Genomic DNA, 16,570 nt, shown 5'->3' with positions numbered 1-16,570 from the left:
TCTCAAGGACTTGGCTATGCCCCACGTGTAACCTTAACCTCAAATGGTTCTGTACTGCCTGTTCCAGGAATGGCAATCATGTCTTTGTTTCAAACAGTTGTTTATAACAATCTTGCAATGCTACTTTGTTTCAAAAGGTTATGTGACCACCCATGACTACCTTGTTATAACTACCTGTTGACTATCTTGTGTAGCTAGAGTTTTCCTGCCTGGCCCACAGTCAGGACAAATCTTTGTCACCCACCAGTCCCACAGCCACTCAGACCCAACCAAGTAAACACAGAGACTTATATTGCTTACAAACTGTATGGCTGTGGCAGGATTCTTGCTAACTGTTCTTATAGCTTAAATTAATCCATTTCCATAAATCTATACCTTGCCACGTGGCTCGTGGCTTACCGACATCTTCACATGCTGCTTGTCCTGGAGGCAGCTGGCAGTGACTCCTTCCTGTTCTTTCTTTTCTCCTCTCTGTTAGTCCCACCTATACTTCCTGCCTAGCCACTGGCCAATCAGTGTTTTATTTATTGACCAATCAGAGCAGTTTGACATACAGACCATCCCACAGCAATCTTGTTATGCCAACCTTGCAGCAAAATCTTTGCTTCAAGAGGGACTAACCCATCATGCTTATGTTCTTCTGCCCCTGTGACCTGTAACCTCACCTATTTTGCCTGCCAAATCCGTCATACGGAAACCCCCTACCCCTGAGCTATAAAAAGCCTTGTCTTCTTCATAGCCAGTGCTGACCACTAGAACCCCTCCTTAGGAAGAGGCAGCCTGTGTCCGTGAATAAAAATCTTGCTTTAATCAATTGCTTGCCATAATTAATTTGGTCATGATGATTTGGGTTGGTGGCTTTTCTTCTCCCATCTTTGGGATTAAGAGTTGGTAACCAAGTCTGTAACACGTGGGTCTTTGGGGAGACTTTTCGGATCCAAACTATAGCAGCCCCATGCTGTTTCTCCATTATTCTGTTGATGCTTCCACTTTGGGGCTATTATAGCTAAAAGGACCATGCATGAACCCGGGTGTGGCTCCAGCCCTTCTCATGGTCACTAAAGGTTGTCACTGGATTCTACTCCTGAAGTTGGTCACTCATTCTTTAGTTGACCTTGGCTAAGCCACCTTGTATGCATGGGTTTTGCCATTCATAGTAGAAGTGAACTGATAACTCAAGTACCACCCCCAGGAACCACATGTGGCCATTTCACTCTTGACGTGAAGATGATTGAGTCCAGAGACTGAGTTCTGCATTTTTATCATATTTTAATTAATTAGCATTTGACTGTAAAGAGCCATATGTGGTGGCCAGTGTCTACCTCATAGCACTGTCTGGCTGTACAGAATAAGATCTGCAGTAATCCAGTAGACAGGAAGTGTTCAGCTAATCAGTGTCTGGCACATAGTAAGCACTCAATAAATGTTTGCTATTATTAGGCATTCTGTGTCTTGCTTTCCAGCCCACCACACCTGATGGCCCTCAATGAGGCCCCACACTAGCTGTCCTGACTCACCTGGGGAAGGGAGAGAAGGTGTTACTGCGGTGGTGCATGTCAGTAATGAGCCTTGCACTGAATGTTTCTGGTCTGCTACTTTCCCTGGAGGGTCATGTGAGCCAGAGTGGTATGTGGCCTGCTTTGCAAGTGATTAACATGGTGTAAGCAATCTGCATAGAGAGAAAAAACCCTCCGTTGGTATTCCATTATTCTATTAGAGTTTCAGAGCTGGGATTAAGTGGACATGATTTCTTCCTATGGGCCATTAATTTTGTTTTATTGCTGGTCTGATGGCCATTACCCTTTTTTGCCAATGCATTCCCCCATTAGGTTTGTACAATTAACAAAATATGTGCTGTTAGGGCTTTGATAGGAAGAGTGGGATGGAAATGGAGGGAGGGGTGCCGCTGCCACAGAGGGGGGTGGGTAGAAGAGGCAGAGCTAGGGGTGGAGCCTCGGGAATGGGGTGGGGTGGGGGCAAGTCTCTGAAGCACTAGCCTCGCGCCATTGGCGTTCCTGGAAAGCTTCAGGAAGCCCTTCCCGGCTCGTGCCTGGTAGCCAGAGCCTGGAGGAAGGAGAGGGTGGAGCGCCCACCCGGTCCAGGGGGAGCAGCGTTGGCACTCCAAGCCGTCCTCCTTCAGCCTCTAGTTGGGTCCAGCGCAGATGATGAGAACACACTGTGTTCTGCTACCCGACCTGCCCCATTCTGTCACCTTGGACCTGAAACTCCACCACAGGCAGTCGGAGTTTGTCTCCAGATACCTGGCCCTGTGACAACAGAGACTTCCGGTGGCACCTGCTTCCTTTTTAGGCAACCAACAGGAGGACTTGTGCCCAGTAAAATTTTGATGACTGGCCTCTAATGCCATTCAGTGGATGTGCAGGATTGGCATGGCTAAATCGTCTCCCTCCCCCCGCCCCCCTTTTGGTGAAAAGTTAGAAATGAGCATTTTTAAACTTGAAATTTCCCAAATGTTTTCAGAATTTAGAAAAACAATGGATACTCAGTCTTGGAATGGTTTTAAAGAAGGGAAGATGTGATCTCATTTGTGTTTCAAAAAGATCTCCAGGAGAGGGGGTGGGTGGGCAAGATCAGGGTGAGTCTGGAATGAGGAGGCCAACTGGGAGTCTGAAGAAGGAATGCAGGACACAGTGTGAGCAGAGGAGCTGAGCTAACTGATGGAGATAGCAGGCCTGGGGTTTGTTGTCTTTGCACTGCAGAGGATGTCCCCAGGGTCAAGGTAACTTGCCCTGTGAGCAGACTTTCCACTGGTTGGACTCTGCAAAGGCCAGGCTGGTCCATGAGCTCACATGGTTCAGTCTAGGTGGGTCTTCCCTCTGAGCTCAGAAAGCAAATCACAGTCTTCCACCCAGGAGTCAGAGCATCTCTGATTCCTTCTTCCTCATAGCTTAGTGATTCGGGTGAGGCTACTAGTGCTAAGATTCCATGTAGGGTTTCAGATTCACACCTACACATACAAACACAGGCTCAAGATTAGAGAGTGTCAGGAATGTGATCCAGGGACCACATGCAGGTCCTTTGCAACTTGGTGCTCAGCCTTCCTGTGACCCAAAGAGCCAAAGAGAGAGTGTGGAAGTAGAATGTATGTCTATCAGGCTTAGAGGAAAGGTGTCTGGTGTCCTCAGTGCCAGTAAGTAAGACTTTCAAATCCTGTATATTTAGTTCCAAGTAATGATATGTTTGTTCACTCAGCTGTCATGTCATGTGGAACCCTCTGACCAGGAGCTACAGTGCCCGAATGGCAATCTCATGGGGCAAATACAAGCAATGACAGAATATCAGCCATGCTAGGTGGAACAGTGTGGGGACTCTGGTATTACAGCAGTAGGACACAGGATGTGCTATCTAAAGTCACTGAAGTCACTTAATAGGTATCTCCACAAATGCCTTGTCCAACTAAGGTTTTCACTCAGTTCTGTTTCCCTTTTGGAAAGTTTGCCATATGCCTATAGGAGCTTTTCAGAGAAGAGGGGCCTCCAGGGAACTGTTGGCGCCCAAGAAGGACTTCTTATAGATCTGATCTCAAAGGTCTGGCTTGAGCAAGAACAGGAAAGTTCTGGGCGGTTAACGAATATGGATCCCCAGTCTTCTCCATTAGCCTGTCCTTTTCCCACTCTTCTGGTCTCTTTTAGACACTGAATAACATCAGTAATCCTGTTAAGTTATTAATATTGTCCAAGTCCTTCAATCAATGTGGTACACGAATTATCTCATTTGTTGTTGTTTCCAGTGTCCTCTTCCCTGTAGAGATGTGAAGATTGAGATTGAGAGAGGCTAAGGTCAAAAAAATTAATGGGCCCCAGCTTGAACCCTACATGTCTGACCCCAGCATCTTTACTCTTAGCCACAATTACACTCTGAGACCCTTGAGGAAGAGATTTAGCACATTCCCTGGAAATTAATCAGGACCATCTCATATGCAGATGTTGGAGGAATTTTGTTTTAAGAATCTAACTCTATCATTTTCTAATGGGGAAATTGAGGCATAAAGTGGTTAATGGTCCTTCTTCAAGATCTAACAGTAAAGTAGTTGCACAGTCAGCATGAATGCACGTACCTGGCTTGGACTACTCTTGGCAGTGTGTATGCACCCTGACTTGTTTAGGACAACATCATCTCCTTCATCCTTCTAACTTACCTGGGTATGCCCACAGATGGCTGCCCAGCTGTCTAAGGATGCAACGTCAAGTTCTGGAAGTACTTCCAGGGGAAGCTTCCTTCTTTCCTTCGTCTCATCTCTTTTCCAAACAAACATGAATGTTCACCAACTCCCTTTCATTTATCATTTCACAGATTCCTTCATGTCTATAAATGTGAGTGGTCAATGTCATTTATGACTCCATATCATATTCAGAGTGAATAAGAGATGCTGAAGTTCTAATTCTTGTCATATCTACTACATGGCTGCATGCCTTTGACATGGTATTTGCCTGCTGAGCTCACACAGTGTTAGCTTTGGAAGGCTCTAACATACCATGCACATGGGTGCAGGCATGATGGTTCTTCCTTGGTGCATGGTGAGGAGCGAAAGATAAGGCCAGCATGGAGAAGTTGCATGTGTGTGGGTGTATGTGTGGGGGCAGAGACAGAGGACAGAGATGGAGACAGACAGAGAGAGACAGAAGCAGAAACGGAGACACACAGAGAGACAGAGACAGGTAGAGATACCAAGATGGAGACTTGGACAGGCAGACATGAGGGACAGAATAAATCCCCCTTACATCTCTAACACAGAAGCAATCTCCAATTGGTATCCACTTACAAATGAACATCTAGTTTCCTCCAAGGGAGTCTCACTGGGGAAACAAACAACTCTTAAGGGCAGGTCCCAGGCCCAGCAGTAAATGACCAACAGAAAACAAACTCAATGGTGTTTGTGAAGGTTCCTTGTCTCATAAAGTTGTATTGGGGCTTTTTCTTTTCTTCCATTAAAAAAAATGTTATCTTTTCTTTTTTATTTTACTTACATATTTACTTTTTAAAAAATTTTCTTCTCTCTTTTTACTCCTTTGCACCTATATTATAGCTTCCAGTTTAGTGTTTTGGTGGGATTCCTGGGTGTGTGAACAAATGGGCCTTCGAGTCTATATCTATCTGTTCCTCATGCGTTTTCTTGCACTCTTTTCTTTTGTTTGTTTGTCTTGTCCCTATCCAATGTGTTTGCCTTTGTTTTATTTAATTATATTTTATTTTATTATTATCCCTTAGAAGCCTGTTTGTTTTCTAAGGAGACAGGAAGGGGGTGGACCCAGAGGGGAGGGGAGGTGGGGAGGGACTGGGAGGAGTAGAGGGAGGAGAAACCTTCATCAGGAGATATTAAATGCTTTTTAAAAACCTGTTTCAGGCCGGGCGGTGGTGGCGCACGCCTTTAATCCCAGCACTCGGGAGGCAGAGGCAGGCGGATCTCTGTGAGTTCGAGGCCAGCCTGGGCTACCAAGTGAGTTCCAGGAAAAGGCGCAAAGCTACACAGAGAAACCCTGTCTTGAAAAACCAAAAAAAAATAAAATAAAATAAAAAAAATAAAAACCTGTTTCAATGAGGGGGAGGAGAAAAACAAGTAGAGTAGAAAAAAGAAAAGAGGAATAGAAAGTTAGAGAGAAAGAGCTGAGAGACAGAAGAAGAGAGAGGCATTTGGAGACAAAGAAACAGAGATAACATACAGATGGAAACAGATGGAGATGAGGGAAAAGAGAGAGTTGTGACTTGGAATATTTATATTGATTCTTTGAGAACTTAATGCACTGTGTTTTGATCACATTCACCCCTCAGCTCCTCTCATATCTACTCTCTCTACCTTCACCTCCCTACACACTTCTCCTCTCCTCCCCATGGAGTCCAGTTTGTATCACCCTACTTCTCCTAGGAGTGAGGCCTGCCCTGGAGTGTGGTCAGGCTTCCAAGGGTCACATCACTAAACAGAGTTGACTCTTCTTCTGCCGGAAGCTAGCAAATGCCAATCGTTCCTCAGCTAGGGGTGGATTTCATCCCTGCTCCACGCTTGGATTTCTCCTGGCTGGAGCTCGTGCAGACCTCGCGCATGCTGTCACAGTTGCAGCGAGTTCATGTGAGCTGCTGCCCTGTTGCGAGAGGAAATGACTTTGATGATACTTTAGTCGTTCAACTCAAGGAATGACCTTAATTGCAAGTTCTTTGCTCTGCTCTTGAAGGTTGAATTGTGTTATGAGATGATGGTGAAAGATGATGGCACCATTAATATTTTTGACCATAATATAAATTATCAGGGCTTTTATGATAGCTCAGTGGTTAAGAACACTGGCTCTACAGCCATGGAGACCTGAGTTCAGATCCTGGCACTCAAATAACTAGCTGGTCATGATCTTGCATGAGATTGTAGCCCCAGTGCTGCGAGTGGGGGTGGAGGGGGGGGATGCTGGGGCTTGCTGACCACCGACTTAGTCAAAAGCCGTGAGCTCCAGGTTCCATGAGAAATTCTGCTTTGAAGGAATAAGGTTCAGAGGGAGAGAGCAGATACTGAAGTCCTCCTCTGGCTTATGCATTTGTGCATACCTACATGTATGCACACACGTGTGCTACACCACATGCATACATGCTCACAGAAATTAGAAATGCTGTTTTAAACACACACACACACACACACACACACACACACACACACACACATTCAAATGTGTGTGCGTTTTCTTTTTTGATTTTGCTAATGGCTGAAGGCCAAATCTGGGACACCATTCCTTGGCACAGCTTTTCATCTAGTGCAGGAAGCTCCTTCAGCACTATGAGTCACTATTTGGAGTGAAGCCTTACTCATTTCTGAATGTTTCTCATTATTAGAGAATCCGTTGTTATGTGAAAACTAGCTTCCTCTAGAATCTTTGATTAGATTTGAGCCTACCTTCTAGAATAATGCAGTCGCTATTTCATGGTTTCTGGACTTATTTGGCAGTCTACCACGAGGAAGAGGGATCTGGTTACTTTAGGCAATAGTATTCCTAACTCTATTACCAGTGGGTACTATTAAGAGGGACAAAAGGTAGACTCGGTTCTGTTTCTTCTCCTCTGTCTTCTACCTCCCAGCCTCTTCCAGATGACAAGAATGCAACAATAGCTGGTGCTTAGTGGATGCTCATCTTGTATGGGGCACCATTCTAACACACCTTAGCTTTCTCGGCACCTCACCATCCTCACAGCCACTCTGAGAAGTCGAGATGTAACGAGTCCTATTTTCAACATGAAAAACTAAAGCACAGAGAGGTGCAGGAACTTGCCCATGATCAAGTTTGAATTGGAACATGTCCACCGTTGTAACCTCTGGGCTTTAACCACCAGACATCTTTTCTCTTCTTTCTTTTACTCATCAATGTCAAAAATCTTGAAACATGACAGCATTACAGTACACAGAACTAATACGAGCTGCTAAGTCCAGAAGGACATCACCCAGGCCCCAGCCAGACACTGTATGGCTATTAAGATCACATTTAACAACACAGGCAGCACCAGCGGCATGTCCTGTGCTTGCATTGAACTCAGATGACCCAAGGTTCTTCTGGTGTTGTTTTTCAAACTAATTCAACCCATTCTGGTTCTGCAATTGATTTTTTTTTTGTAGTATAAGAGCCAGGTTTTATGTGCATATACTTGTCAAATCATTTTTCTGCAGTTTTATTAGGAAGATGGATTTGCATGTGGACATAGAGTGTAATTTGATGGTTTCAAGTAATGAGATTGTGGACAATTTTTCCCCTGACTTTCCAAATTATTTCATTTGTGGTTTTCATGATGTTGGTGTGCAAGAAAAAAAAAAAAGCTAGTGATGGAAAAATGAATGTTCTGGTTTAGGCCATCCTTTTTAGTTTGTTCAGTGCTTTATAGCAACCTGGATTCTGATCCTGTCGCATAGAAGCTTCCCTTCTTGGCTTTGCAACATGTGCAGGTGAAAAGTCAGCTCTGTCTTCTAAGTTACTGGTGTCTCAGATGGATAGTACCGAAGGGCAGGGGGAGAACACACTGCCTCCTTTAATAGACTCTAGCAACTGTGTCCCCAGCTCATGGAGTGCTCAGAAAGAATGTGGAAGTAAATGAGAAGAATACATATTAGAGCCCGCTGCCAGCTAAGCTGGGTCTTGGCTGCTCTTAGAGATTCTGGTTGGAGTGAACAGTGCCTGTCATTCAACATTTCAGCAGATACTTACTGGGAATCTGACCCATATGAGGCACTCTCCTAAACTCTAGGGGTATAAAGACACATAAAATGTGTTTCCTCTGCTCACTGACTTACAGTCTAGTGGCATGGTCTCCTTCATGAGGGGTCTGCATGAACTATGACCATGAACGTGCAGCCATTTGTAGACAGCCACAAAAGAGCCTTTGCCTAGAGAGGACAGTTTATTTCCGTGTGTACATCTCACTATACTTCATGCCTGAGTCTAACTGAAGTACCACTTTTTTCCAAGATGCTTCACTTGTCTTAGTTAAAGGGGAAATGCCCAAGTGAGTGGAAGAGGGGCCCCATGTCCTACCATTTCCTTACCCAAACAACCTCCAGAGACTCTAGCAGCTCTGATGCCAGACCTGATCTTTCTTGTGTGATCCTCAGAGTCCTGGTTGGTTTCTGCCATTGTGCTTGCTTGGCATCATTTCGTCCTTTAGAATCCCCCAGGCGGAGCAACCTTGACCCTGTCCCAGGGCCCTCCACACTTCCCCCTTCTTGTCTTTCCTTAGATCGCCTCCCTTTTTTGGCATGTCCTCACGCTAGTCAGCTTTCCATCACTATTACAAAATATCATAGATAATCAGTTTATGAAGAGGAAAGGTTAATTTTGGCTCATAATTTTGGCGGGTCTAGTCCATAGTTGATTGACCAAATCACTTTGGGCCTATGACAGGGCATGCTCTGGTAGAAGTATGCAGTCAAGTGAAATTGCTCACCTTCTGGCTGAAGAGCAGAAGGCAAAGAGGGGGAAGCTGGGGGTCACACAATCCACTTCACGGCCATTCAGTGTTCTAAACACCTCCCCCTAGGCTCTACCCCTCCAGGGTCGGACCATCTAATAGTGCCACTCTGGCAACCAAGCTTTTGACACACAGGCTTTTGGGAGACGTTCAAGTCCAAACGTTTCATGCTTGACACCCTCTCCCTCCCACCAGCCGAGTCATGCCTATGCAAGTCTTCAGACTCGCATCCCACCTCCTGGGAAACTTCCCTTGAGTGCCTCAACCCCTGCTAACTCCATTTCATTGTGGAGAGAGAACGATGTTCTCCGCCAGAACTTGGCACAACTCTTTGTACAGCAGGGTCTTTTCTGGCATTCTTTCACAAGGGCAATCTTACTTCCCAAGTGAGGTGGTGGCAACGTTTTTAAAACAGGACCCAAGGATCCTGTTCCTGTGTGCTCAGTGCATATAGATCATGGAGCAGGCACCCAATAAACATATGCTTCTATGTTTAAAAAAATATCTTATCCTGGCCGGGTGGTGGTGGCGCACACCTTTAATCCCAGCACTCCAGAGGCAGAGCCAGGCGGATCTCTGTGAGTTCGAGGCCAGCCTGGTCTTCAGAGCAAGATCCGGGACAGGCACCAAAACTACACGGAGAAACCCTGTCTCAAAAAAAAAAAAAAAAAAAAAAAAAAAAAGTTGTTTTTTTTTTTTGTTTGTTTGTTTGTTTGTTTTTGGTTTTGTTTTTTTTCCTAAATTGTTCCCATTATTCTTCTCCATGCACATTTTCCTTCCTACCCAACTGGACTTTTCACCTTGAGTTCCTCCTGTTGGGAAAGGGAAATGATGTAATTATATTATAATCTCAAAAATTTTAAAAATGAGAAAAAGTTCCTCCTGTTGGAAGACTTTTATCTTCCCACCGTGAACAACGGGGTCCATTTTGGTTGCTTGCATTGTGCCGACTTTCCTGTCCACACTTCAGCCTTTCATAAGGGCTCTCTGCTCTGTTCCCCTGCACGGGGTCTCCCACCAGGTGAGATGTTCCAGTCAGTGGTTATCGCTTTGGACAGCTTGGGGCATTCAGCCACCCAAAGTGCTCCCCTCCTCCCTCATCACAGGGCTGCTAACCCCATCTTTGCTGCTAGGCAGGCTCACCCCTGGGTCTACCCCATGCCTGCCCTGCTTCTTACCTACCCCCTGCCCACCCCAGCAGAATCTTACCCAGTCTCTAAAGATGTCTCCTTCTATTGGCAGGTGACGCCTGGAACAAGACTTTAAGGCTCCCTGTCCTCCATGCTGCTCACTAGAAAAGAGGCCCTGAACTGTAAGTAACTTTGATTGGCGTTTTCCACACTGACCCTATAAAGTTATGGGTTCAGGACCAGCCCCAAGCCTGATCTTTAACTGCTGCACATTGCAGAAGAAACACACTGGACAATGAACCAGTCAGAATGTAAAATACAGTGGGGCTCTAATTAGATTATGTCTGAATGTGACAAAGAGGCTCTGTAATATGACATGCTACTTAATTAGACTGTATTGATTGGACATAAAGGTAGATTTGATATGTTACATGTGTCGCGAGTTCCAGGGAAGGAAGCTACTGAGTTTACGAGGCCAACCTGATCCTCAGTCACTTCTGTCCGTGGCCTGAGCAGGAGTACAGGGAAGAATGGATGACATTGCTCTCCCATCCAGGCTGTGTTCATAGCTCATGCTTTCTTTTCTAGTTGGTTATTTCTGGGGACATACAAAGGAGAGAAAGAGAAATACTGCCGACCACTTCCTTCCTCCAGGACTCTAATGGCTCCACCCCCTTTGAGGCTGATGGGCTCAGTGTTGGCCCACCACACTGGGCACCAGTCTGCTCACTTGTAGGACCTGGCCAAAGCCTCCTCTGCACACCATTTCTTGGTCACTCAAATGCGGCCGCTCCCTCCTGGGATTCTGTAGCACTGCCACACTGCTCACTCATCTGGCTTACGCTCCCCCCAGCAGGGCACGAGCTCCTGATGGGGGCAGGTCTGAGACTCACCTTCTTCCTGGTTGTCGGTGGATAAGTGTTAGCAGGTGACTGGGTTACCCTGGGCCGCCATAAAGACTTCTCTACTTTGCTTCAGGGGCTACCAGAGGCTGAGGCACTACCACGGCGACTTTGATAGTACATTGGCTTTCAACCAGTCCATGGGATTATAAATGATTAACCGTTATCAGTGCACATCTTCACCTCTGTGTAAAAATAGATTGACTGTAATGAGTGTTTGAATAAATCATAAGAATGGCCGACTTGCGATGGGCTAACATCCTGCCGATGGCTGCCCGGTGAGTGAGCAGGGCGCCGGTCCTCTGCCTAATGGCCTGCAATTCAGTGCTGGTTGCCTGAATGAGTGATTGACGGGCCTCTGCTCCCAGGGCACCTCCTCGGAAGCCCTGGCTCTGGAGTGGTCGAATTCCCAGGCTGAAGGGGCGGAGAAGGGTGCCTTTCTCCATCCTGTTCCGGGAAAGCCTACCTAGAACTGGGGATGGCGGTGTGGATGTGGATGTGTGTGTGTGGAGAACTGGAGTAGAAGATAATGACCTCGGTGAGAATCGATGTCTCCTCATACCGGAGGTTACTGGGACCTCATAAGTCAAGGATAAGGAGCAAGCTGAGCGTGAACCTTAATGAGGGCTGAGAGTAGGAGAGAAATTGGTGTGTGTGGAGGGGAGCGGGCATTCTGAGCACTGGGCCATGGAAACCCAGGGAAAGGTCCCTCAAAGGGACACTCCGGGGCCTACATTGAGGAACCCAAGAGCAGGTCCAGGGCTCTTTGGGCAGGAGTCAGAGGTATTCCAGGTAGTAGTTGCCCAAGCCGCTTCAGGTGTGAGGATCCTGCCCTTTGGAGAGGGAGGCAGAAGAGGAGAGACAGCAGGCACAGAGGGCCAAGGACAGAGAGAGACAGAATGTCTGGAGTTTCCAAGGGAATTCAGAAGAATCCAGTGAGAACCAGATTTGCATGGCAATAGTGGAAATGATGCTGGATGTGCTGGAAACAGCAGGGAGCGTTTTATTATAGTGGTGTCTTGGTTTTCAGGCTGTGTAACAAACTGACATGCAAACACAAGTAGCCGAATGTTTATTCTGCCCAAACATTCTGTGAATCAGGAATGTATATAGGACATGGTGAGGACAGCTTGTCTCTGTCTACTGGGCATGGGATTTCAGTTAAGACAACTCAGAAGCTGGGCAGTGTAACCACCACAGGCTTGTTCCCCCCCCCCCCCCCCCAATTCTGGGCTTTTATACCGGCTCTTGACTGAGACCAGTCAGTCAGACCTCCATGGCCTCTCCACGTGATCTGGGCTTCCTTACAACATGGCTGCCAAACTCCAGGGCGAAGCTGCGTGAGAGAGAGCCAAAGTGGTGGGAGCTTTATTGCCTGTCATGACTCGCTCCTTAAAGTCAAGTAGCATTCTGTCCATAAGGACAGGCACAAAGGTCCACAATCCTCACTGCCTCTCAATACTATCAATATCCCGTTAAAGGAAAAGCAAGGGTGAAGGGTGTGTGTGTGTGTGTGTGTGTGTGTGTGTGTGTGTGTGTGTGTGTGTGTGTCCAGCCCTCCATATTTACAGGGATGGTTCCGGACCCCTTGCAGAGCCTCAAATCAGAAGATGTAGATGCAGACACTGGCAGGCATAGCATTCACAAATAGCCTATGCACATCTTCCCACATACTTGAAATCATCTCTAGATTACTTATACGACTGAACACAATGTAAATGCTGTGTAAATAGTTGCTAATATTTTGTCTTTTAGGGGATAATAGGAAGCAAAAATGCCTGTACTTGTTCATTACAGATACTTTATTTATCAAATATTTCCTATCTGTAATTCATTGAATCTACGCTATAACCTACAGATATGGAAGCTATCGTACATATGCTGTTGCATTCATCTTTGGAAACCACAACTTACTATGATAGCTATTGGCCTAGTACAATGGGCCTTACCTAGTTCCCAGAACAATTGAAATTGACCCTTCACGGGGCGGGGAGGGGATGGTGTATTCTGTACAGTCTGGAGAATGATCTATGATAGCTGTACTTTGGGTTTTGAAGGAATGAGTTTATTAAGCAGATAGCAAACAAAAGATAAAAGATAAATAGTGAGTAGCAACAGAAGCAGCAGTCAGCTAGCAAAAGATATCCTCAAATCAGGTGGTAGAGGTACTTGGAGTATCCCAACAGAGAGCACAAACAACTCGTAATATCATCAATCAGGGGCATACAAACGTCCAGTAGAAACTGACTGGGAAAGCCCCATTGAGGCAGCCAGCTCACAGCTGAGAGAGTCCAATACAGAGCAAAGGGCCCCCTTGAGTGAGACTTCAAATAAAAGAACAAATAACAGCAGGAAGATGATGTCACCAAACCAGGTACTTACAATCATCCAGAAGAAACCAACTGGGGAGGTTGAGGCAGTCAGCTGGAGTCCCCAGTTGAGATTTTCACCCACGGGTTAACTTCTGAATTTCTGGCCTCTTGTTCCCATGGAGGCATTTTTACATTGTGGGATAAACAATAGTAACCTCCGTTGGAAATGGTTTGCCTTCAAGCTTTCCTCAAGGGCATGATGTTTTTTAATACCCTTAGCTGCTTCCTGTTTTTTTCTCCCTGTCACAGAACCAAACGGCCAGCCTGATTCAGGACAGGGGTTTTAAAGGCTAGTTCACATAAACATGCTTGGATCTGAAGTGTGCTGAGGGACAGCCTAGCTTCAAGAGTCTGCTTCTCAGTGAGCATAAACAACGCATGACAATTTACCACCATAATATACATTACACCCTGGAAAGAAGCCTTAGCTTAGGAACCCCCTCCAAGCCAAGCTCAGCTTCTTCCCAGGCAGGGGGTGGTAGACCTAGGAGGTCCTGTGCTGGGAGAAACTGTGACCTCGTGGTCCATACCAGGGAGAATGTGGGTTTCTAACCCACAGCTGGAAACCTTGGATCTAGAAGACTCTAGACCTGTAAACAAGGACTCTGCAAGCCTGAGCCCTTTGCTCACATCAAGGCTTCCCATATTTCCATTTTGATGGCTATCAAAGCTGGGGGAGGTTCCAGGCAAAGCTAGGAGCTTAAAAGACTACAAGGGACCTGATGGGGTGGGGGATTCTGCACACCAACTTCTCCGTGGTCTTCTGAGTCCTCTGCTGGTCTCCTTTTCCTCTGTCACACACTCTGGTCTGGGAGCCTGCACCCTTAAGGAACCACTCTCATTCCCCTTTCCCATGCCGGATATAGATGCTACTATATTTTGAAGGGAATATGAGTGCTCTGGCTGCTTTATTGGGGCTTAAGGGATAAAAACAAATCCCAAAGTCACCCAAGAGTAGAAACAGAACCAGTCCATCTTACAAGGGCTGACACTTGGGAACGGCCAGTGCCAAGAGCTAGGCAGGGAAGAGAGGGGGGAAATGGTCTTAGTCTTGATGGAAAGGTTCTAGGGTCTGGCTTCCTTCCACATGAAGTCAAATTTGATATTAGTAAGCAATGCCTGCTGAGTGTTTACTATATACTGGGCACTGTGCTAAGCCCTTGGGGTGCATTTCTCATCAAACCGTACTTCTTGGGGTTCTGTTATTAGCTCTGTATGTACAAAGAAGAGAAGGCCCCGAGGACAAGGGAAATGCTATAGGGAGGAGGTCTGGGGCACAGTTGAAATTCAACTTAGAACTCTCTGTTATTGAGACTTAAACTACTTCATTATTTGCTCGGTGTATATTGTATGCGTGTATAGACAATCACTGAACTCCCTTTAATATGTATAATTATTATGTTGACAAAATCTTATTTAAAAGAAAGAGTCTCAGTTTACTCTCCTCTAACAAGACAGTGTCTGATGACATCAACCCCAGTGTCACCGTCAGTATTCAGATTCTGAGTGGAGAGTGTGGGAACTTACTTAGGTACAGTTAAAGTGGGCCTGCTTTATGAAGACGCTCTGGCATGGAGGTATGGAATAATTTCCTCTTTTCCCCCCCTTTCATAATATTTAGGTCAGGAAATGTGTTAAACTTGGACAGTTAAAGGAATCGTATTATGTCCACTCCCTAGGACTACTGTGGGGAAACCAGATGTGAATACTCCAGAGTCATTCCTGGCACACAGTGCTCAACCGTAATTGTGCCATTCATTTATTCAGTAAATAAATTTTAAAAAAAGGACGGGAAAGAAAGACACTAGAAAGAAAGAATACTCCTTTCTGTTGCTTCTGAGAGATGGTCAAGACTCTTGCCTTTAACTGTACTTGCCATAAAGTTCACTCATAAACTATTGATATTTTAATAATACACATTAGCATCTTGCCCTTTGACAAATGAATATTGAATGAGCAATAAAGAGGCAGAAGAGTATCCAGGTATACCGCTTCAGCAAAGCTGGAGTGCTAGGTAATTGTCCAAGGGAACGCCGCACTTCCAGAGACCTCGTGACTCACCCCTCCTTCCGACTCACCCCTCCTTCTGAGGACCCACAGAGAGGGCTCTTCAGGGAGCTCAGACTCCATCCCAAGCAGCCTACTCAGAGCCAGGTTTTTGCCTGGCCTCTTTTTCTTTCCCCAGGGCTGGAGAGGAGGGGAGGTTAAAAAAAGCATTGATAGGAATTGATCTCACTCCTCTGTGAAGCACCCGGTATTGCTTTTGATTAGAGGCGCACTTTCACTTTCTTCTCCAAAGTCACAAGTCTGAAACAAATGGGCACGCTGGTGCACACTTTAATTCCCAATCACTGAGGCAGAAGCAGGCAAATCTCTGTGTGCGTCTGAGGCTAGCCTGGTCCACCGAGCCAGTTCCAAGCCAACGATAAAGCAATGATCATATACAGAGACGCTAAATATAATCACAATAATCATTTGAAAAAGTCTGCAGCCAAGACAGACTGCAACCTACAAGACATCAGACAATGAACCTGAAGAACACAGACCGGCTTCCCCTCCTTGCTGTACCAGGTCCTTTCGGAACAGCGTGGGCGCATCTGTGTGTGTGTGTGTGTGTGTGTGTGTGTGTTGAGAGGGATGTTGTGCGTGGGAGTGCTGATCAAGTTTGTAGGATAGAATTCCCTGCCTCATCCTTTCAGCATCTGCCTCCACCCCGCCTGCCTCAGCCTCCAGTGTCCTGTGGCCTCCTGTGGGCTGGAGTGTGCGGAGAGCAGTGACAGGGTCCCTGCATAGGTCCAGCCTAATTGGTGTGATTTAATGGCGTTTCGGTGGATTCAGATTTATATGGCTTTCTGAGCTGCAAATCTGCTTTCTAAATGTAGAATTTTTGTGGAGTGGTAAAAAATAATGGCTGTTCTGTGATTCCTGCCTCCCAAGCTAGGAGATTGCAATTTACATTATGCAAATAGACATTATGCAATCAAGGCACTTTAGCGGGAATCTGGCAGCAGAGAGGCCGCTGATGAGATGCGAGGTCTGCAGCCCTAACCGGAGGGGCCCTGGGAAGAGCAGAGATGAAGTGGGAAGGAGGTGGGCTAGGCAGGCAAGGGGAGGAGGCCAAGAGTCTGTTCCTCAGGTCCACGGAGGCAGAGTGGAGCCTGCCCGGAGATGAACGCAACTCGGGAGCTGCCAAAGCGACTCTCTCAATTAATGGCTT

At 46.2% G+C, this 16,570-nt stretch overlaps 1 protein-coding gene across 6 annotated transcripts in view; it reads left to right on the top strand.

Annotated features, from left to right (window-relative positions):
- Pknox2 (PBX/knotted 1 homeobox 2) overlaps window positions 1-16,570 on the top strand; it is a 274,475-nt gene that overhangs the window by 60,784 nt on the left and 197,121 nt on the right. For all 6 annotated transcript variants that reach the window (XM_076576020.1, XM_076576015.1, XM_076576016.1 and 3 more), the window contains one exon: window positions 10,192-10,261. The gene's annotated coding sequence lies outside the window, so the exon portion shown is untranslated. The remainder of the gene's footprint in view (window positions 1-10,191; window positions 10,262-16,570) is intronic.

This window comes from Peromyscus maniculatus, chromosome 7 (assembly GCF_049852395.1).
Source record: "Peromyscus maniculatus bairdii isolate BWxNUB_F1_BW_parent chromosome 7, HU_Pman_BW_mat_3.1, whole genome shotgun sequence".
Classification (NCBI taxonomy): domain Eukaryota; kingdom Metazoa; phylum Chordata; class Mammalia; order Rodentia; family Cricetidae; genus Peromyscus; species Peromyscus maniculatus.
The sequence above is the reverse complement of the archived record's forward strand: the minus strand, read 5'-3'. Positions and strand labels throughout refer to the sequence as shown.